Genomic DNA, 22,117 nt, shown 5'->3' with positions numbered 1-22,117 from the left:
AGGAACCCCTGACCACCTCACACACACCAACCTTTGTGTCATAGGCTTTGTTTCCCCCTGCCCATCCCCACCCCCAGACCAAATCTTCAAAAATATTATTGATTATATTTGTAATGTTAGTAACAGTTCAATAACAATGAACTGTTCAATGTTAATAACAGCTTTAAAAACATATTTTAGTTTGAATATTTATCTCATAACCATATCTAATAACAATAATCTCATTTATTTCATGCATATGTATCTCATTTGCATCTCATAATAACCCAGTAGACAGGAAGATGGAGTAGACACTGACCTTTTAAAAATTGTAGTCTCTCTTTAGAGTTTTCTCTTTCTGCAAAATATCACATGTTCATTGAACAAACTTCAGAACATATAGGTGTGTATCAAGAAAAAAATTTCAATCACCTGTAACCCCTTCATAAGGCTATGTGTACTTTTAATTTCATAAACCACTTTATTTCCATTTATAGGTACTATTTTGCAACACGTAACATATTTTTCATCTTTTAATAATTTTGAAAATATTTATCTAACAATAAATGCACAATTACATAATCTTTTTTTTAAATTGAGACCTAGTTATTACATAGTATCAGATGTACAACTTAGTGATTGGACAAGTCCGTACCTTATATTATGTTAAAAACAACTGTAGCCAGCCAGCATCTGTCCCCATATAATGCCATTGCAGTATTACTGACTGTATTCCCTGTGCTGTAACTTTCATCCCTTGACTTACTCATTCTATAATTGGAAGCCTGTACTTCCCATTTCCTTTCACCCATTTTGCCCAATGCTACACTCCTCATTACATAATCTTTTTTTTTAAGATTTTATTTATTTATTTGACAGACAGAGACCACAAGTAGGCAGAGAGGGAGGCAGAGAGGGAAGGGGGGAAAGAAGGCTCCCCACTGAGCAGAGAGCCTGATACAGGGTTCGATCCAAGGAACCTGGGATCATGACCTGAGCTGAAGGCAGAGGCTTTAACCCACTGAGCCACCCAGTTGCCGTACATAATCTTTTTAAATGACTGCATATAGGTATCATTCTGTTGTGTCGATGTGTTTTGGTTAATTTAACTGATCCCTTTTGTGTTGGATACTTAAATCATTTTCAATGTTCGCTGCTGAAAATAGTTATTAAAATTGTTTTTATGTATGAATAAGTTAAATTGGTTAATATTCTATCATTATGTATAAACATCAATAATAATTACACGATTCAGAAAATAGTATGACGTTAAGCAAATACTAACATTCGAAATAACAACGATGTTAACATCCTTGTGACTAAGTCGTTAGGCATATCAAAGATTATTTCCTGGGTCTTTAAATTCAGGTTGATTCTGCATTCTTGCAGGTTTTCCAGAGTTTCAGTCAATGAAAATGAACCTCAGATATCTCTGTCTTCATCCTGGAATTGCAAACTGTCTGTCTTTGCACCCACCATTGTCCTTATTCAATTTTAGCTGCCATCCAGCTTCTAACATTTGCAACATTCATTCAAGAAACAAATTCCCATTGTCCCATATGTCAGGCAATATGTTACATACAAGTGCATATGCCGCAGTGTCTAAGACTTGGTACCTGCCCTCAAATTGCATGCAATTCAGCTGAGAACATGAGTAAGAGAAGGATGACTAGAAGTCAGATTTAGAAATGCTGTGGTGAAGAGAAGACATGGAGGCCGTATCATTCCAGAGAGAAGATTCTAACCCAGATTGAGGAGTTAAAGAAGCTGATTAGACAGAAGATGAGATCTGTGTGCTGCATTTGCAGTGATGACTGTGTATTAACCAGGATGTGGAGGGGGCTGGGGCAGGGAGCAGGGAACATTTCAGACAGAGGAAGCCATTTTTTTTTAAGGACTTTATTTATTAAACAGAAAGAGCACAAACAAAGGGAGCAGCAGGCAGAAGGAGGGGATCATGATCTGAGCCAAAGGCAGATGCCCAACCAACTGAGCCACCCAGGTGCCCCAGAGGAAATCGTTTTTACTATGTTCCAAAGGAGATATAAGGATGACTCATTTATTGCTACTCTTAATCTTTGTGGCTGCTTGAGAAATACAGCTCAAGCGTGGAGAGGAAACAGGATGTGGACACAACGTCAGTGGTCAATATAAGAGCTTCCAGCCTTTGTAGGTGATTTGGGGTGCCTGGGCCCACATGAATTGTATCCCAGCCTCTGATAAGAGTCTGCAGATACGACTTACCTCACTGTCAGTAATGTGAAAAGTTTTAAGAATATTTGAGGCAGTCAAATGATATACTTATTTTTTTAATGGGGCAAGAATGTTTCAAGACACTTTGTACTAATAGAGCGCATCGACTCTTGGTTAATTCCAGAACACATTGTTAAATAGGTGGTATGTTGGGGCACCTGGGTGTCTCAGTGGGTTAAAGCCTCTGCCTTTGGCTCAGGTCATGAACCCAGGGTCCTGGGATCAAGCCTCGCATCGGGCTCTCTGCTCAGCGGGAAGCCTGCTTCCTCCTCTGTCTCTGCCTGGCTCTCTGCTTACTTGTGATCTCTGTCTGTCAAATAAATGAAAAAATAAATCTTTTAAAAATAAATAAAAACTAAATAGGTGGTATGTGGGCATTTTGAGAATCTTATGACTTCTAGCCATCTGCAAGTTCACTAGGGATATGTCCCAATAAGAAATCTCAGGATTATGTGGACAGTACATCTTCAGCAAAGTTAGAGGATCCTAATTTCAGCAAAGTATATGGGATAAAATGTGAAACCTGAAGGCAAGTATGGACGAAAAAGATGACACTACAAAAAAAAGATGGTTGCAAACTTAGGTTGCCTAAATGGATGTTGGTATATCGTTCCTGTTAGCGGTGAGTTGATCGTCTTGTGCTTGACGGTGGTCATGCTCCCTCTGAAGCAGGGGATTCTAGTGTAGATGGCAATGTGAGGAGGAATGCAGACGTGCCAGCGCTCAGAGATGAATAATTGGGATACAGCGCCATGTAGGGAAGGCAGTGGGATTATTGTGCTTGGAAAAGAGAAACTTACATAGAACATGAAGCCAGACTTGAAAGTTTTAAACTTCTCGGGGCACCTTGGTGGCACAGTCAGTTAAGAGTCCAACTCTTGATTTTGGCTCAGGTCATGATCTAAGGGCTTGGGATCGAGCTTCACATTGAACTCTACACTGAGCAAGGAGTCTTCTTGTCTCTCTGCAACCTTCCTTGGCTCATGTTCTCTCTCTCTCTCTCTCAAATAAATAAATAAATAAATAAATCCTACATTTTTAAAAAACTTTTTAAATATGTCATTTGAGACTTTTTTCATCAGTTTTGGGAAATTCTCAACCATTTTTGTTTTTAAATATTGCTCCTGCTCCTTTCTCTCTTTTCTCCTTCTAGGACTCCAGGGAAATATTTGGTTATCAAACTATCATCTGGGTTTTTATTGTGTTGTTTGGCAGTTATAGAACTCCCATTCCATTTTACATTATGTTGTGTGCTTTTAGTTCTGTGATGAAATTTTTAATTCTCTTTTTATTTTTTTGAACACCAAAGGCATTGCTATTGAAAGGTCTTTATTTTATAAGTTCAATAACTGGACATCCCATAGATCTTTTTAAAAATTTTTATTTATTTATTTGAGAGAAAGAGAGAGCAAGAGAGGAAGCACTAGCAGGGAGAGAGAAAAGCAGGCTCCCATCTGACCAGGGAACCCCCTGCAAAGCTTGATCCCAGAACCCTGCGCTCAATGATATGAGCTGAGGGCAGAGGCTTAACCAATTGAGCCACCCAGGTGCCACTGGACACCCTATGGGTCTGATTCTATCTTCTGTTATTTCTATTTATTACTGATCATTCTGCCTTAACATCTTTGTATGCCTACTTTTCTTGTGATTATCTTATCAACATTGTACTGAAAAATTGTTTGTGAAAAAAGTGGTGAGACCAGAGATGACATTATCTTTTACCAGAAAGGGTTTTCTGTTAGTGCTGGCAGGAAGCAGGGGGACTAGCAGTCAGTAGTCACCTTAATCCAACTTTATAGTTTCAGATTTCAAGGACCATTCAGGTGACATGAAGTTGTCCATGTCAGGGGTGGTTTGTTTTTGATTCACCTTACTTTCTAAGGTATAGTCTTTTAGGGTTGCAACCTAAAATATGAGGTTTTATTACATCCCCATCATTCCCCCTTGGCTGGCTCTGGATTCAACTCTTGCTCCTTTAGCCCCAGGAGGATAAAAACCAGGGGAGTACTGTTTAGCCCAGTACCCTGCATTCAGAGTCAAGATCTGCTTTCAGGGGATACACAACCCCTACCAAAATTATATCTCTAGATTTCCATTTGCTTCTAGATCTTGGCCTGGAACTTCTCCATGACTTTAGTAGCTTTTAAAACACTTTGCTCCTCTCTTCTACTTATTTTCTGTAGGAGGATTGGTCCTTATTACCAAGTGTGTAATTACTAGAAGCCATTAAGTGAGAGAATAGATTTGTTCTATTTTGCCTGGTGGTTGGATGAAGTCTGATGGATGGAATTTACAAAGGGGCCAATTTCTACTAAAGCAAAGAAATAACTTCCTAGCAATTATCCTAACAATAATAAAAATGGGTGGCTCATGAAATTGAGAGCTCTCTGTCATGTCTTAGTTAAAATGATGCTTTGCCAACATTTCTTCTGGGAAATCTTTAGTGGCAGAGGGAAGGTAACTTGTGGGACTGTTTCAATATGGAATACATGAGACTTAATGTTTTCTGAACCTAAGACAAATCTCAACCTAACCTAGTACAAACAGAGTTCTGGATTTCTTCCCCATCTCCGTAATGGTGGTAGGGCCCAACCCCAAAGCAAATGTTCAGTCTTCAGACCTAGGAGTAGTCTTCATTACTCTCTTTCCTTCACATTCCCCATCTGATCCATTAATGAGAATTGTCAATTCTCCTCCAAAATATATCTTGGACCTGACCACTTCACTTCTCACCCACAACCCAAGCCTAAGTCATTATGTTATTTTCCTCAGGCTGCAATAGCAAAGCACCACAAACCGGGTGGCTTAAGCAACAGAAATGTATTGTCTTACAGTTATAGAGTATAGAAGTCCAAGATCAAGTTGTCAGGAGGGTTGGTTTCTTCTGAGGCCCCTCTCCTTGGTAGCAGATGGCCATCTTCTCTCTGTGTCTTCACGTGGTCTTCTTTCTATACAGGTCTGTGTATTCTATACAGGTCATGTTCTTTTCTTATAAGGTCATCAGCCACACTGGATTAGGATCTGACCCCAATGAGCCCACTTTAACTTAATTACCTCTTTAAAGACCCTATCTCCATATACAGTCACATTCAGATGTACATTAAATTAGAGTTTTAACATGAATTTGGGGGGACACAACTCAGCCCCTAACAGCCACCATTTTTCCTTTCCACCACAGCAACAGTCTCCTTCCATTTCTTTCAGCCTCATTCCCCCATAGACCCAAAGCCTACCAGCCACGTAGCAGCCAGAGTGATTTTTCTGAAATACAAATTATGTCACATTATTCCTATGTTGAAAACACTGCAACAGAAACCAGAATCAAATTCACATGTAGGTCCACAGGCCCTGTTTGATCTCACCTCTCTGACCTCACCTTCCACCAACGTTCACTCTGCATTGGCTATACAGGTCATCTGTTTTCTCTTTAAATATTCAAACTTTGTTCTCAGGAATTTTTGACTGTGATCTCTCTCGTTCTCTTTCTCTTTTTCCCCCTTGGAAATTCTTCTAGTCTTGCATGGGTACTTTTTTCCTCCCCTTTTTTTTGGTCCTCTCCTCCATGAGGCTTTATTGATGTTCCAGACTCAACACATACTACCTCCACCTTCTATTACATAGCTCCCCCTTTTATTTCTTCATATTACTTCTAAGAGACTGAAATTATAAAATGTGTCTATTGTCTACATGACTATTACCTGTTTTGCATTCTAGAATGAAAGTGCTTTGAGGACAGGAGCCCTGCCTGTGCTGGACACTGCTAATTCCCATGCCTGATGCAGTGTCTGCCATGGGAGATCCCCAGGAAATGTTCCTTCTGTCATTGATTTCAAGAATAGAGAATCTGAAAAATCTCTCCCTTCCCTTCAACGTTTTAGTACAGTTAGTTACAGCGAGCCCATTTTCTTCCTGTAAATTCACTTATCCCCTGTCTTAGACTGCTTATCACTGGGGGGCAATCAAATCCTTATTCAAAAAGCTTGGAATAGAGAACTACTAAATCTGAAAAGGCAAATTGGTTTCTTCCTGTGTGGCAACACTGATTACTTGGAGGTGGCTAAGAAGGTCTTTGAGGCACCACCTGAGTTCATTGGGAGTGTCATGACTGATTAGTAATGTCTGCCATTGACACCATGTAGGAGTGTTCAGGCTCATATGCTGAATTCCTGCTGTTGTAGGCTCAATTGTTGTAGGTGTCTACTGCATCCATGGATGTATCAAGAATTTGTCTTATATTCAGTGGTGCTTTAGGCAGAATTAAAAACTAAAGTGTTCTACAAATCTAGATTCATTTAACCATGAGGTTTATTTAAAACTATGTTAATTGAAATTAAAACTCGGGGAAAACATGACATATCCAGTCCCCTATCTACATGAAGATAAATAAACTGAAGCATCCATTATTAATGACTAAGAATTCTAAAATATTTTCAAGGTTAGAGTTTCTTCAGCTTTTCCAGTAAACTTATTTACATTCTTTTTCTTCACTTGGCTGTCACTCGGCTGCTCTGGGAATCGTTCCAAGTGTACACCAGAAATCACTATGTAGCTTGAGCACATGCCTTCTTGTTTAGTTTCTAATGGAAAGAGAATATAATTTCTTCTGTTCATTCATGAATTCAAGAGTTGGCACAGGTCCTCTGAACATGCACTATGTTTAGGTGCATCAGGGGTGTAGAGGTGAAATAACTTTCCACAAGCTCCCATTCCAATGGCAGAAAGATAACTGCAGGGCCTTGTGGTATGTTCTGTGCTATGCTCACAGTTACAGACACTGTTGAACTTGGAAAGAGAAATCTAATTGCTCTTCAGTCTTCTGTTCTTCAGGAGAAATAAGACCATTTCCTTCAAGCTTTCTTCAAAAGCACATCAGCATAATTTCCTTGAACAGACCCCATGGCCAACTTCAGCGCCAATAATACTTAACCACGCCGCCAGGCATACCCAGCCTCAGAGACACAGAGCCAACCACGGCCCCATGAGTTCTGACCAAGCTTAAGTAGTGTGGCCAAAAGAAATTCCTTAGATTGATTGAATGCTCAAATCTCAAGGCAACCTTTCAAGATTTTTGCCACTGAAGATTATGTTTGTGGACCAATCAGCAAAATGTAGAATGAGATTATCCTGCTGGTGGTTTGGATAAGGAAAACACATTCTCTACTGTGGAGATGAAAGTTGAGAAAAGAGTTGAGTGAGGTGTTGCCCATTTGAGTTCTCTGGATTGTATAATTAAGGATACCTGGGATTTGGAGATGTCAGAAGTAAACTAACAGTTGCAAGCATTTTAGGAAGCCCACATTTCCCCAATTATTCAACAAAACATAGCTCTTGGTTCTTTGTATGAGCAAGATAATCAAGGCAGCCACTCTGTGACCCTCAGTGTTGTTAGAGCAGTTGTTAATGAGGACTTGCTCTCTAGTGACCACACAGTAGCTAGCTGCTAGTTCCCAAGGGTCAAGGTAGAAGCCACCTAATCTGGGCCTCCAAGACTCTCATTCCCAAAACCCGGAAGGTCCTTTTCTAAATGGAAAGCCTATTGGTACGCTCCATATACAAATTTGCCTTAAGGAAGGCTATAGAAAGAAAGTGCCCATTCCTAGGGGTGCCATTACCGAGTAGGCCTCAATCAAACAAACAAACAAATAAATACTTAAAACCATCTATTTGGATTATGGGTTATCTACATGTAGATATTCATTGTAGTTGATCTCGTGTCCTTTTCTCTCTGTGTACTCATTTGTACATGTGTGTGCTTGTATTTGTATGTGTATGCTTGCATGAATGTATATATCAGGTATAAAATGCATTTGCATATAGAAGAAGAGACAGCCTTGGCAAGTCAGTAAAGCTGCCGAAGTTTGTATAGCACGTTGTTGCATGGTTTTGAGTTGGTTCTCTGTGTCCTGCCTCTGCTCCCTGATGCCACACCTGCTAGGAAGGAGCTTCATCCTAACTGTGGGCCTCTGTTGGAATGGCCATGAGAATATTATTTTATTGGGTCTTCGCATCTGTCATTTGCAGGTAAGAAAACTGAGATGCGATGAGAAATGGGAAGTTTTTTAAAAAAAGATTTTATTTATTTATTTACTGAGAGAGAGAGCACATGCATACATGACTGTGGGTTGGAGGGCAGAGGGAGAAGCAGACTCCTGTCTGAGCCACTGAGCAGGGAGCCTGATGAAGATCTCGATCCCAGAACCCTGCGATCATGACCTGAGCTAGAGGCAGATGCTCAATTGACTGAGCTATCCAGGTGCCCAAGAAATGAGAAGTTCAGAGATCATCTTATAGGTTGGGATGTAGACACAGGAGTGTGTGTGTGTGTGTGTGTGTGTGTGTGTACATGCACGTGCATACGCACGCACACGCACACACACACACACACACACACACACACACACACATTGTAGCTCTGATGTTAGGACCCTAGACTCTTATAACACTGGTAGCATCTATTTTTGGATCTTGAAATAGGCCAGCCTCTAGCCCTCCTCCTCCATCTCATTGTTCGTGGGGCTCCTTCTCATTTTCCTATCCTAAATATCACTATTCAGAGAGGCTTCTGTGACCATATAATTCAAATTCCCTTGTCTGCTTTCTTCAAAACTCTTATTATGATTTATAATGACCTTCAGCTTGTCTATTTAGTCACTTGTACACTGTTTAAATGTCTCTCTCCCATTAGGAGGTGAGCTGCGCAATGTCCGAGGTCCTGTCTCTCATTTCCCACGGTGGCCCCAGCACCCGTGCCTGATGTTTAATGACCCACCAGTGTCCTGGATGCTCAGGACACCCCGCTTCGCAGTCTCACTCAGTTCTGGACGCTCTGTAATTGTTGCACTGATGGTTCTTCTCCTCCGGAATGGTGGTTTCATTCATTCAAACAAGTCAGGAATGGTCTGGGTGTCTGGCCTGGGCACTCTGGGGAGGGTGATGGGGACTTCAACACAGAAAGACACAATGGCAAGGCTTGCCCTGTCTTCCACTGACTCGTCTCACTTCTCACGATGACCTCATTGACTCTCCTCTCCTCTACCAGTTAGGCACTGTACTAAGTGCTTTGCACGGATTAACCCTTACGGTTGTCAGAGGAGGCAGGGGCTCTTAGCACGTGGAGGCTCAGAGAGGCAAAGTGACCTGATCGTGGCCACAGGTTCCTCAATTACAGAGCCTGGTCTGGAAGCCACCTCTCCAGAGTGAGTGGCTGTGCCCACCCCGGCAGGGTGAGTTTGGGCTAACTACCCGCCACGTTTTCCCCTTCATCTTTGATTTTATCAGAACTGTCAGTCCCCCAACTCAAAAGCCATCATCCAACACTAACATTTAATGGCAGCTGGGTGCTGGTGAGCTGTGTTTGTCAATGCTTTAAGGAAGCCTTTGATTAGAACCTCAAGTTCTCCCTGAGCTAATAGGACTGGCTAACAGTGCCAGGTAACCACTAAGGGACACGGAAGCAGACTACCCTACCAATTCTCCAGCCAGCTTGGGAGCCCAGGGCTCCTTCCAGAGAATAGTGGCCGAACAGGAGGCCCCTGGGTGTGAACAGAAGAGGGAAGGGGTGGAGGGTCACACGTGCCAGAAGTCTCTGAAGTGCGGGAGACACTTCCCAGTGAGGGGTGCTCTGGCTAGTGTCTTGATAAAGTTACATGACCAACAGGTGGCTAGGGAGTCTGGATTTGAATCCAGGCCTGTTTATAACCCACTACCCTGCCAGAAATGGCATGGCAGGAGAAGTGGAAGAAAGTGGGAGAGTTGTATTTGGAAAAGAAGGTCACAAGGCTTTCAGGTGAAAGAAAACAGATACCATCTTCCTGAGGCTCTAACAGGCAGCATTAAGACCAAGAACAGAATTCAGATTCAGCCAGCAAACCCTAACCCCACTGTGTGCCAGGTGTTGGGATATCAGGAACAAAAACACCATCTTCGGCCTCTTGTAGCTCACAGTTGGGGAAAGCAGACAGACACAGGGACTGGTGATTCACACACAAGCCCCCCCCGCAACCGCCCCCTCGTTCTGAGTGCATGCGCGGACCCAGGAGTGAAAAAATGAGGCCCGATTGCCTGCAACTGGGCGTACTGGGGAACACTTGGGGTAGACGATAGCATTTACAAGGGTTTCAGGGAGCAAGCAGAGCCCTGACAAGCAGAGAGACGGAGGGAGGCCATTCCAAGGAGCGAGGACACTGAGGCAGGTGATCTAATGGAGTGTTGGGGAAGAGTGATTAGTCAGTAGGTTCTCGCTGGAGAAATGCCAGCCACGAGCCTGCAGGTGGACTGTGGGGGGCCTTGAACATCACGCTTCCTGAAGTAAGACTTGTCTTGCTTTAGGCCAGCTTGAAAGAGGAACATCTAGATTTACACAAAGATAGACACTGTTGGCTGGGGTTCTTTAAGATGCTGCTGATAGGGCGAGAGCTGTTGAAGTTCAAGATTTGCTCCTAGAGAAAACCCTCCCCACCCCCTCCGTCACAAGGAACTCGTGTTGCTCTCTGAAAACACACTTTGCTCTTAAACATGAGCCTGAGATCAGAGCTAGCCCAAAAGATTTGAAAGTATGTCACACCACTGAGGGCTGGCCTGCTGAGGGAGATGACACCCAGGTCGGGATGGGAGGGGAACTTGGGGAATTGGATGCTACAGGGGTGCCCTGGGAATGCCAACCTGTTTGGCATTAGCCGGATGGGAGAGGAACAAAGTGAATGATACCCTCACGTTTCCTTTCTGATGACTATCTTGTCCTGCATATTTATAGAGAAACAAGCACCAACATGTTTTGGCATTTTTTCAAATATTTGACTTGATTGCAAAAAAAAAAAAAAACAAAACAAAACCCAAAAAATTGTAACAGCCCTCTTAACTGCTTAGTTAACTTCCTTCGTCAGGAAGAATGGAGGTTGTTAGAATTATTATTATTTGTTACCATTCCCCTCCAACCCAACTCTGGTATTTTTCACATAGTCAAAAACAAATAGTTGAAGAACAGCAATTGCTGGTCTTTAAATGGAAGAGCGAGGAAGAATGTGTTGGGAGAAGCAGCGTTTAAGAGGTGAACAATTACCATATACTTAGTGTTCGAGCCCATCCGTCTTTGCAGGCAGAAGTCTTTAATCAGGACCAGTGATTACAGGGATAATGTCAAGATAAAAATCGTATGCATTCTAACATTTGAAAAAATTCTCTGCTTTAAGTCACTAATGGTAGCTTAGATTATTAGCACAGAGATCATTCTAGAGATCTAATGGGCCCTTGCTGGTTCCTCTCGTGGCAGGCCTTGGACTCTGGGTAGACCTTTGTAATTTGTCCTTTGGCTTAGAGTCTGTGTCTCCATGGGCACACTGATTTGGAAGCTGAATTCATCCTCAGGAGTGACTCTTACTAAGGGATTCCGTGCTAGTTGTTTTTAAGATAACCAGTTGGTTGACTGAAGTCAGGAGTCACAACCAAGTGGGTTGAGTGGGCAGCTGCAATTTCCCTTTCCCTTTTGGGATGACTAGTTGGTGGGATATGGTTCTCAGATTTATAGAGCTTATACTTTCCTGCCTTTGGGCCCCTGCTGTTTACAAAATGCTTTACCCTATCTTGCATTTGTTGTTGTTGTTGTTGTTTTTAATTTAAATTTGATTAGTCAAGGTATAGTACATCCTTAGTTTTTGATCTAATGTTCAATGATTCATTAGTTGAGTCTGTCACCCAGGGCTCCTCATATCAGGTACCCTCCTTAATGCCCATCACCCAGTTACCCCATCCCGCCACACACCTCCCTTTCCGCACCCTTCAGTTTGTTTCCCCGGAGTCAAGAGTCTCCTTCGGTTTGTCTCCCTCTCTGATTTTGGCCCATTCAGTTTCCACTGTTTGCACAGTTTCCACAGTTTGCACTCCCTCCTCCCAACCCCCTCCTGTCCTCTGCACTATTCCTTATGGTTCACATATGAGTGAAACCTAATGATAATTGCATTTCTCTGATTTGCATTTGTTTAATGGACATTTGTTAAAAGCTTATTACTTGGAGGCTCTGTGCTGGGTATTGGGATGTGTAAGTGAGCAAGAGACAGAATCCCTTCTTGACCCATGTAGGGCAAGCATTCCTTCCTTTATCATTCCTTCTGGCCATTAGTCAACAAGTGTTTACTGATTATCTACCATGGATGCCATTGATCGGGGGGCTGGGCCTTCCTTAGGGCAAAATCTCTGCTCTCAGGCTGCTTGTGTTCTGGAAAGACACATCAAAAACTCACTATGTAATATGTCAGGCATTTATGAGAACGGTGAAGAAAAATAAAACCCGGAATACAGAAAGGTTTAATCAAAGAATCACATGTCTTATCTCTGCTTGGTGGGATTAGTAAACCCATTCTTCGGATATGAATGACGAGGTCCTGGGTGCAGGTAACATCCCTGCGTTCTGCAGTGAGCTGCCTCCTGAGGCAGGATTCGCTCTGGGCTATACTTTTCTGGTTCTCAGCTGTCTGCAGGGACACATTGCCCATCACGACATTCTGCTGCCTTCCATTTGGGATTCTTAAACAAAACTGTCTCCCACCTTCAGTCGTTCCCCCAGAACTTGACTTTATTTCAGAGGGTTTTGGTTATTTGTTTTTCCAGAAGGAATGACTTAAATGTGTCCTTTTTAGTCCTCTAATTTTAAGACATCCCCCCTCAGCCCCTGCTCCCAGGAGGGAAACCAGCAGCATGAATAAAGCTCCCAAGAACCAAAATGGATCAACTGGGAATGACCTTAGGGTCAAGTGATCTGCCTCGGAGGCCTAGGTTTGCGGCTAGCCCTCTGTGTGACTTGCTTTTCTCCCTCCCTCCCTCCCTTCTTTTCTTTTCCAGAATCTTCCATATCTGTGATGTTATTATAACAACAGTGCCCCTGCCCATCACTTCCCAGGGTTGCTGTGAAGGTTACGTAAGAGAGCACATAAGAGTCCATCATGGGTCTCTCTGCTCAGCAGGGATCCTGCTTCCTCCTCTTTCTCTGCCTGCTTCTCTGCCTACTTGTGATCTTTGTCTGTCAAATAAATAAATAAAATCTTTAAAAAAAAAAAAAGAGTCCATCATGAACCTGACCATGGGGCAGATGTCCACAAGGAAGACAAGGGTCATTGGGTATAATGGGAGAAGCACACACTCTGGGGTTTGGGGAGCTGGATGCGACCCCAGCACACCTGGCCAGCTGAGGTCCTTCCTTCTCCAATCCCATTTGCTCATGTCACCATGGAGCCAGCAAGGGCAAGGTCCACCCAGCCAGGGAATGCCAACAGTAATGTTTCTGCCAGAAGATGGAAGATTGAATGAAATGCAGATGGAAAGCACCCCACCTCCACCACGACGCCAGCTCTGCCCCCAGCCCGTGATCCCCAAACCACAGGAGTTCGGGAGCATCTTTGCGACATTTGCCACATCAGCGCTTCAAACACGTTCATTTACATTTGCACCTTAGCCATATCTAAACAATCAAGGCCACAGATTGCAGGTTTTATTTCATGCATGTCTTAATATCCATTGGCTCAAACATGTCATCCTGAAGATGGCTAATTCTTGAAATCCTTGTAAGTGGCCTGGTGCCACGTGGGCAGTCGTCCGGAGAGCCCCTTAGAGGGAGCCTTCCCTGTCTGTCTTTGTTCTCCAGCACATTCTCACGGAGCTTTAAATTCCTATGTTGTCCCTTCCCAGATGCCATCTCATTTGATCTTCTGATATTTGGAGCTGAGAGCAAGGCTCAAATGACTGTCTCCACTTCATGGCAAAAAAGCCTTGATAAGAGGAAATAAGTTGCCCAGAGTCACACCGCTAGTTCTGGTGGGAGCCAGGAAGAGAGCGCAGGGCTCTCCTCCTCTGGCTGGGATGTGTCGCTCACCCCAGGACCCTGGACCACCCACCCACGGCTGACTCCTCCGCTCCAGACCTGGCTGAGGCCTTGGGAGGCTGTCTGGCCTCTCCCGGCTCAGTTGTAAATACTGGAGAGGGGCTCTCTTATCTTAGAGTCACTTCTCACTCAGCCAGCTGCCAGCAGTCTGAGCGTCCGTTAACTTGCAGATTGCAAATCAGCGCCAAACTGGACAGCAAACCCATGAGCCTACCCCGGAGCCCCAGCAGGCATCACCCCCTGCCTGGGGAATTGCAGAGAGAACTTCAGGACTGAGGGCAGCCAAGAGCCACTGGGTTGAAAGAGATGCTCTGAGTCCAGATGTATTGTCCTGCCTCCTAGGAAGAAAGACTACGAGGAGGGAGCCAGGGACTGGAAACCAAGCCACAGAGCCCTGGTCGGAGTCACGTGGTGGGAGAGAAGGGAGGGAAGCCCAATTCTAAGTCTGATGTGTCCTCCCGAACACACTAGCTCTACCTCTAGAGAATCGTGCAAAGGCACAGAGAAACGCCAATGCCAAAACTTGGGGACTGCTTGGGATTTGTGCTCAAAGAGGGAAATCCTTGTCTGCTCCCTGCTCCCTCACCCATCAAAACCAACTTGGAAATCCCACCTTCTTGTTGGTATTTGTAAAGACAGGTGATACACTAAATAAAAACACAGCAAATATTTCTGTATTTCCTGGAAAAGGCTAAAATACGTAACAAAGCCTATAAGGTCTTCCAGGTTGGGGGCCTTGCCCAGCCCCCCAGTCCTGACCCTCCTAGGTCCTACATGAAATGTTCCTGCTTCACCAACCATGTGGTCGACTGGATAGGGGCTCTGCCAGGGGCATCTTTTTTCCTATTCCTACGTAACGCCTACTCACCAATCAAGAGTCTGCTCCTTCACCCATTCATTGATTAATTCAACCAAAACATAAACAAATAGACGAGGTAAAGCACGGAGGCTAGCTTGGCCATGGGAGAAGAGTGTCCGTGGCAAACACCCCAGTGGGGCCAGAGACAGAGGACAGAATAATCAGGCCTGAGGCCATACTGAGTGCCTTCTCTGGCATCCCTCATGGGACTGGCAGCTTGATTCCATAGCTTGTACCGGGGCCCTGTCTTTCTTCCCTCTTCAGTCAGATCCTGCAGAGCTCAGGGCCCAGCCCTCCCAGGGGTGTCCCCTCTTCGACAAAGCTTGTTGGGGTGCGGACCATTGAGCTCCAAAATGCCTGTTGATGCCATAATTGTTGGCTTTCTCATACTTTCTTGTTTGTCTTCCCAGATGGACCCTGACTTCGTCAAATGGGCATTGGTCTACTTCTTTTTGTTCACCTCCTTCTATCCCATACCCCGACCCCCAGCATTTAGCCCTGGTAGACCACAAGGCAGAGTCAATGATGGATTCAGGTGGGTTTTCCTGTCTAGGGATGACATTGTTTAATGTTCATGTCCCCGGTGCCCATATTTTGTCAAAGAAATAGATGTCTTTCAACAACAATGTTTTGAGCCACTTAAAATGGCTCAAGATCGGGGTGCCTGCATGGCTCGGTGAGTTGAGTGTCTGCCCTTGGCTCATGTCATGATCCCAGGGTCCTGGGATCAAGTCCCATATCGGGGTCCCTGCTCAGTGGGGAGTCTGCTTCTCTCTTTCCTTCTGCTCCTCCCCTTGCTTGTGCTCTCCCTCTCTCTCTCGCAAATAAATAAATAAAGTCTTTAAAAAATAAAACAAAATAGGTCAAGATAATTCTACAGTACCTAGGACTATTTCTCCTGGGAGCTCAAGAACAATACAATGACAAATATAAATATTTCTTCTCTTCCCTTTGTTTCTCTGGTGCCCTTCTACTGTTTAATGGCTTTGCAAAATGGCCAAGGATACACAAAGGGGTTAATTTTAGAGAGGCTGAGAAAGGAATAGCCCAGGGACAGCATGCAATGGGTGAAAGATAGCAAGAATTCTAGAACTCAGACAGTGTGGGTGGATGGCTAGGTAAGTCTCATCCCCACATCTCCCTGACACCCGTATCATGACCACGAACAATTTGGGGTGGCTGAACAATTTAAAATATTTTTTTCATCTCCCATGGTTCTTCCATTCTTGTTGACAATTATTGCTGATGGCAGAGCATGCTGCTGTCTTGGCAGAGTGGGGCCTTCCTGCTGGGGAGAGAGGCTTTGAGTTTTATGTCCCAATATGACTTTGATGGATTCAGACAAATTTCTCAGACTTGGTGGACCTTCTCCCAGGCTGGAAATCTTCCCTGGGCAGCAGGAAACATCTGAGACACCCAGACCCCAAATGGGGTGTTTCACTTTACTAATCCCTAGATGTTGGTGGACGATGGCCAAAAGAGCTTGAGGAAGGCCGAGCTGGGGTTCAGTCTCCAAGTAATAGCTGTGGAGCCCCTCAATTTAGAGTTTGAGCATGGTTTCTAAGCTTTTTGCTAGATTGGACCATGCCCAGCCCAAGCTGCCCTGGGATGAGAAAATACAGAGGGTGGGCTAGCCTGGCCTGTACTACTGGGAAAGGTCTATCCCAGGGCTATCCCTTTAAACAAGATCATAAATCGTCCATGATTACATGGCCTAGAGAGAGAGATAGGTTTGAAAGAAAGACAGAATGGAAAGAAAAAATGAATGGAAATCACATGTAGAACCGGATAGTGGTCGTCAGTGGGTGGGACAAATCAAGGAGCAGAACTGGAGGAATCTACGAAAGGGGCAGTGATTCCGGGGCAGGAGGAAGCACGTCAGCCTGGAAGTTCAGACCATGAAGGTTGGTCCAGCTACTGTGGCCACCATGTTTGATGTGCACCTGGAGCGACATCGCGCCAAATGTGGACTGAGATAGACCCAGCTGGGGGATGGGCTTGGGCGCCTGGCTGTGCATCCAGGACCTAGGCTGCTCCACAAGGGAAGCCATTTGTAATCTCAGAGCTCAGGAATGAAGGTCAGAGAAGCCTTCCAAGTTGCCAGGAGCCAGCCTCCGTCCCAGCCTGTCGTCCCCACAATAATGCCATGCTAAGCCTCTTGGGCCCAAAGGAGAGATGCGTGATAGAGTATTTCCCTTCCCTAGTTCCTGGGCCAAACTCCTCAGAAGATTCGTGCCAATGGAATCCTCTTTACAGGCCAAGGATGCAAGCTGTTATTTAGTATGTGTTATGTGTCAGGCACTGTGCCATGTTTTGGGTTCCAAATGTTACCATAAGACCAGTCTTTCCAGCCTAACGACAGGGAGGGAGCCCTCTACCTATATGGGCTTTGAACTCACAGAGGTACAAAGTTAGGAAGTGATCCAGAAGGAGCCTCAAGAATAGACAGAGAGGAGCTCATAATGCCTGGGTGAGGTTTGAAGAATGAATAGGAGTTCTCCAGGTAGATAGAGGAAGGGAAGTCATGACAAAAGGAAGGAATAAGTTATGCAAAAGTACAGAGACACTGAGTCCCCTGGAGTGTTCAGGGAATTGGAGGTAGGGGGAATGGTCACAAAGCACTCATATGCCCGGGTAAGGAGTTTACATGCAATCATGCAGGTGACAGGGAGCCACTGAAGAATCTTAATCAGGGTGTCTGCATAATCCTACAGACAACAGGACAGCTCGAAGAGGGGAAGCTTTCCTAAAAAGAACACTCCAAGAGGAGGAAAGGCAGCCCCTGTGCCCATTTGGCCAACTGATGGCATGATGCACAGGCACTCATCTCCCCTCTGGGTCCTTCCTGCCACGTTGGCCAAATCCCTTCTCGAATATACTGATGGTGCTTTTGTAAGCAGAGCATCTCTGGAAGGGAATGGCTATGAAAGCTTCTGGGAAAAATGAGCTGTACAAGCAAGATGAAGGCATGTGCTTCCTACTTCCTGAGGGCTTAACAAGGATAGCAAGCCCATCAGCTCTGAGTGACCACCCTGCCACCCAGGAGGGCGTAGGCTTCCAGCTTCTCAAGATGCACTGTGGAAAATGGGGAGCAACGTCAGCTGCTCGCGAGTGTGCCAAATCGGTTCAGCTAGGGTGTCTGACTGTCTGGTGCCCGCCCCAGCCGGGTGTGGGGGAGGGTTTGTTGGGGCTTTGAGGCCTGTAGTAGCTTCTCCCTTCTCCGGGCCCACCCTCCAGCGAGGCTCCAAGGAGTCACCGGCTATCCGAGATTGGAAACCAGATCCACCTATCCCGGGCTGGCTAATCTCCTAAAGGCTACAGTGACGGTGAAGGGCAAATTGATCACTGACTGACAGGTCCCCAGGCCAGCTTGGAACGCCTGCTTGGGGTGAACTGGCAGTGCTTCCTGCTTTCCGGAGTTCATGGGAACGCACTGTTCTAGTACAAACAGGCTGGCATGTGTGCAGGCGAGCAGGGGACTCCGGAGCGCGCAGAACACGGTGGAAAACCCTGAGTGCCCTGGAGAACAAATGGTTGCTCATCTGATGCAGGGTTTGCTCCCTTCCTGGCCTCCTAGACTCCCGCCATTTACAGACTGCGTCTTATTTTCAGTGGCTCCCAAGTGCTCAGCCCTGAACAGATACTGGAAGCTCGATTTTGTCACCGACAACCTGGAACCAACCGGCACCCGACGTTCCTTCTCAAGGTCGTGGGCTCCTCATCTGTAAAACAAGTCTAGATAATTCCAAAGATTTCTGGCCTGGACAGAGTGGTGAAGGGCTTTGAAATCCAGCAATGAGACCCCCTTGCTGTGCAGTCTTGGGGAAGCTGGTTTCCCTCACTGGGCACGGCACCCGGCACTGCATAGTTTCTCCATTCACAACAATAAATATTACTACCTTTTCTCTCGGTGTAATCATGTTTGTATACATCCATAATATTAGCCAACACAAGTTCAGCTTGGGCCAGCTTCTGGAATACGTGCTATAAGGAACAGAGATCTAACGATGGTACTGGGTGGTTGCGGTGTAGGGGTTAGTTTTGCCTTTAGAAGGGGCCAGGTGCCTCTTCAGCTCGAGTTCCAGCCCAGGGCCTGTGATATACGACTGAGATCTGCCGTGATTTTCTCTAGAAAGGCAGGAGCAGCCCCTGGGCCCTGATGCAAGGGCCGGCGAGCTGGGATAAACCCACTGAGGCACCAGAGTTGGGGGGGAGGGGCAGAAAACCACTCGGATCTTGTTTTGACATGAGACTGAGCAAGACTTTGGAGCGCCTGGGGCTGAAAGAGTCAACCCAGCTGGTTTCCCCAGTGGGACCCAAGGGAAGCCTCTGTCTCCTGATGGTGGGGGGCACCTCTGACTCAGCAGTGCAGAAGCCTGGCAGATCCCCCCACAGTAGGACCCCACAGAGCACCTATCACGACAGGCCCTGTCCAGGGCCCAGACCTTGGCTTTATCTAGAGCTGATCCGGGGAATTCTCGCTGTCCCCTTGGATGGAGACAGCGAGTGCTCCCTTCTATACTCTCCAGGCTGCTCCTGTTGAAGAGTCCGGAAGAAGAAATAGTAACAAATTGGAGAAGCAGTAATATCAATAATTGACAACAATGAAGCAAGGCAGACAGACATCCACTTAATGAGAAGAAGCACAGCTGTGGAAAGGGATTCGCACAAAGACTTTTCCAGAAGATCTAAAGGTGTGCGCCCTGTAATGCCCAATAAAACCGATACATTCACCTCATTGCAAATCTGTTAACTGGAAGCTTAGGGAAAACAGTCCCCGAAAGAAGTCAGTCACTTGATTCTAGGTGGTCCTTGCTGGCTTTCCCTTTGGAGGTATTCACAAACATTCCAGGGTGCATGTTGTATTTTGAGAAGGAAAAAAACATTCAGCAGAATTTTCTCACCATCACATTGAGACAGGCAAGCTGGAGGGCTGTGTCTGCGTGTTGAAACCATGCAGCAGCTCGGGCGTCTCAGTGTGATGGCGAGAAGATTCTGAACCATGTAAATGCCAGGAGAAAAGCCAAGGGACGGAAATCTCACTGCCACCACCACGCAGCGCCGACCGTCACACAAATGCCTTTCCTTCCCCGAGCCTCCAACGAGAGGACGAGTGACAACAGCCAAAACAAAAGCACACTAGTTAAGGATATAAATAAACGTAGCTGAAATGGGTTTGTTTGTTTGTTTTTACACACATAGAGGAATTTTTATACTCTTTCAAGTGGATGCTGGTGTTGCAGAAAAGTCCCTGAGACAGGCGATACATTTAGTCTCTCATCGCTGCTTTAGCTCAGGAAGGAAAAAAAAAAGAAGAAAAAAATCTTTGCCTTCTCTTTGGAATTGTCCCGGGATTCACAGGTCAGGCTTCTGGATGTGGTCCGTGTTGCCAAGCCCTTGCCTTTTAAAGATGGATTATGATTTTCTAAAAGCATTTTTTGAAAGCCGTGTCCGTCCTCAAACTGAGCAATGATTTTGGGAAACCTTTTCTGGTAAAAGTAAAACGGGACTGGAAAGACCAGAGACAGACATCACCAGCCAAGGAGGACCCAAATGCGGCTGGCAAGAAGCTCTCTTGCCAGACTGTGGCTTCGGAAGCCTCGCAGGGTCGCGGCAGGGGACTATTCTGGGGGCCAATGCTCATTGTCATGTATTAATTTGCATCTGTTTGCAGGAAAAAATCAAAGCTCTAAATACTGCCGGGGTGTTTATTCCCCTGTAAATTGGAATCCGAAAACAGGGAAAATGAAACACACCCCTGGCTCTCTTTAAGGAGCTCACCAAATCCATCTTTTCGCTAGGCCATTCTGCCTGGGTTTATTTTTTTGGCCGGCCCATTTCAACATCAGTATCGGTAAGAGGTCGGGACATGGCCCGTGTGCCCTGTGCATCAGTATTTTTATAAGGCGTGGGGCCGGGACCTGAGGGCAAAAGGTCAACTTTTGGACAAGAGGAAGATCAATCTTTTCTTCTTGTCCCTCTGCTGCCCAAATCACCTGAAGCAGACAGACCTGGACTTTGTTACAGGTAAATAATTACAGTTGTATCTGCCATAAATATCTCGCTGAAGGGACCATTGCAAAAATTGAGATTGTATCTCCAAGCAACTGTCAAGTGGCTAGAATAAATTCAGAGGACTTGAAATACTGATGTACATTTTCTATCATAGATATCTCTCAGTCTAGACTTTCAGACTGCATCTTGACAGAACACCTAGGAAGGCTGAGAAATTAAGGAGTCGGGAACAAAAAAATTACATAGTGTTGGTGTTCTGTGGTTTGTGTCTTCTTTATCTGTGGTCTCGGCAAACAGGAAGTCCTTGTGAATTGGGGGGGCTTGAGCAGAAATGTTAAAGGCACAGATCCCTGGGAATTAAAAAAGCCAAGGAGGGAATAAATCTCCGACCAAAATGGAAAGCCTGAAGAGGTCAGTGAGCTACAGCCAACCTAATATCTGTACTTCTCAGGGCCGCAATAAATCTGACACTACTCCTTCTTGGCTCAGCTGGCTTCTGTGCAGCGGGCAGATCAAAGTCTCACCCAGTACCCTCTGCAATCACCTGTTTCTCATTGGGCCCGGTGGGTGAGGCGGGAGGGAGAGGGATGGAGGGGTGGGGCTGCCCCCTCCTTCTCAGAGCCATCTGGGGGCCATATTTAAGCCCTCGAAGCCTGGGGTTTAGGGAAAGGATCCTGGGAGAAAGAGGGGGACCACAAAGGCATTGTCCCAAACTAGAAGAAGTACAGACAGGATCAGCTTCGGGACACAGAGGCAGCGAGGGTGACAAAGATTTCCTGTCTGGGGACGCTGTCCTGTTTGAGTAAGAAAGGACGAAGGGAAGGGCACCATTCCTCAGGCTCTCTCAAACTGATCAGAAGAGGTCTCCCAATTGTCAACTCCAATGCAGCTGCGTCTCTGTCTCACACATTCTCCCAAATAATTCATTCCTCTCCCCCAAATATTATTTAATGGACCCATTTACTTATTATCTAATAATTTATCCCAAATCCTATGTCAGATATCTTCACTCCTCACTAGCTCACCTCACAGCTCTGCAAAGGAGATGTTGCCTCCCTTTGGAGGAGGGAACAGAGGCGGGCATGGATAAACTAGCCACTAGTGGGGAGCAGGGACAGGATTTGAATCCAAGCCCCTGTGAC

This window comes from Lontra canadensis, unplaced genomic scaffold (assembly GCF_010015895.1).
Source record: "Lontra canadensis isolate GAN:19392208 unplaced genomic scaffold, GSC_riverotter_1.0 scaffold117, whole genome shotgun sequence".
NCBI lineage: Eukaryota > Metazoa > Chordata > Mammalia > Carnivora > Mustelidae > Lontra > Lontra canadensis.
The sequence above is the reverse complement of the archived record's forward strand: the minus strand, read 5'-3'. Positions refer to the sequence as shown.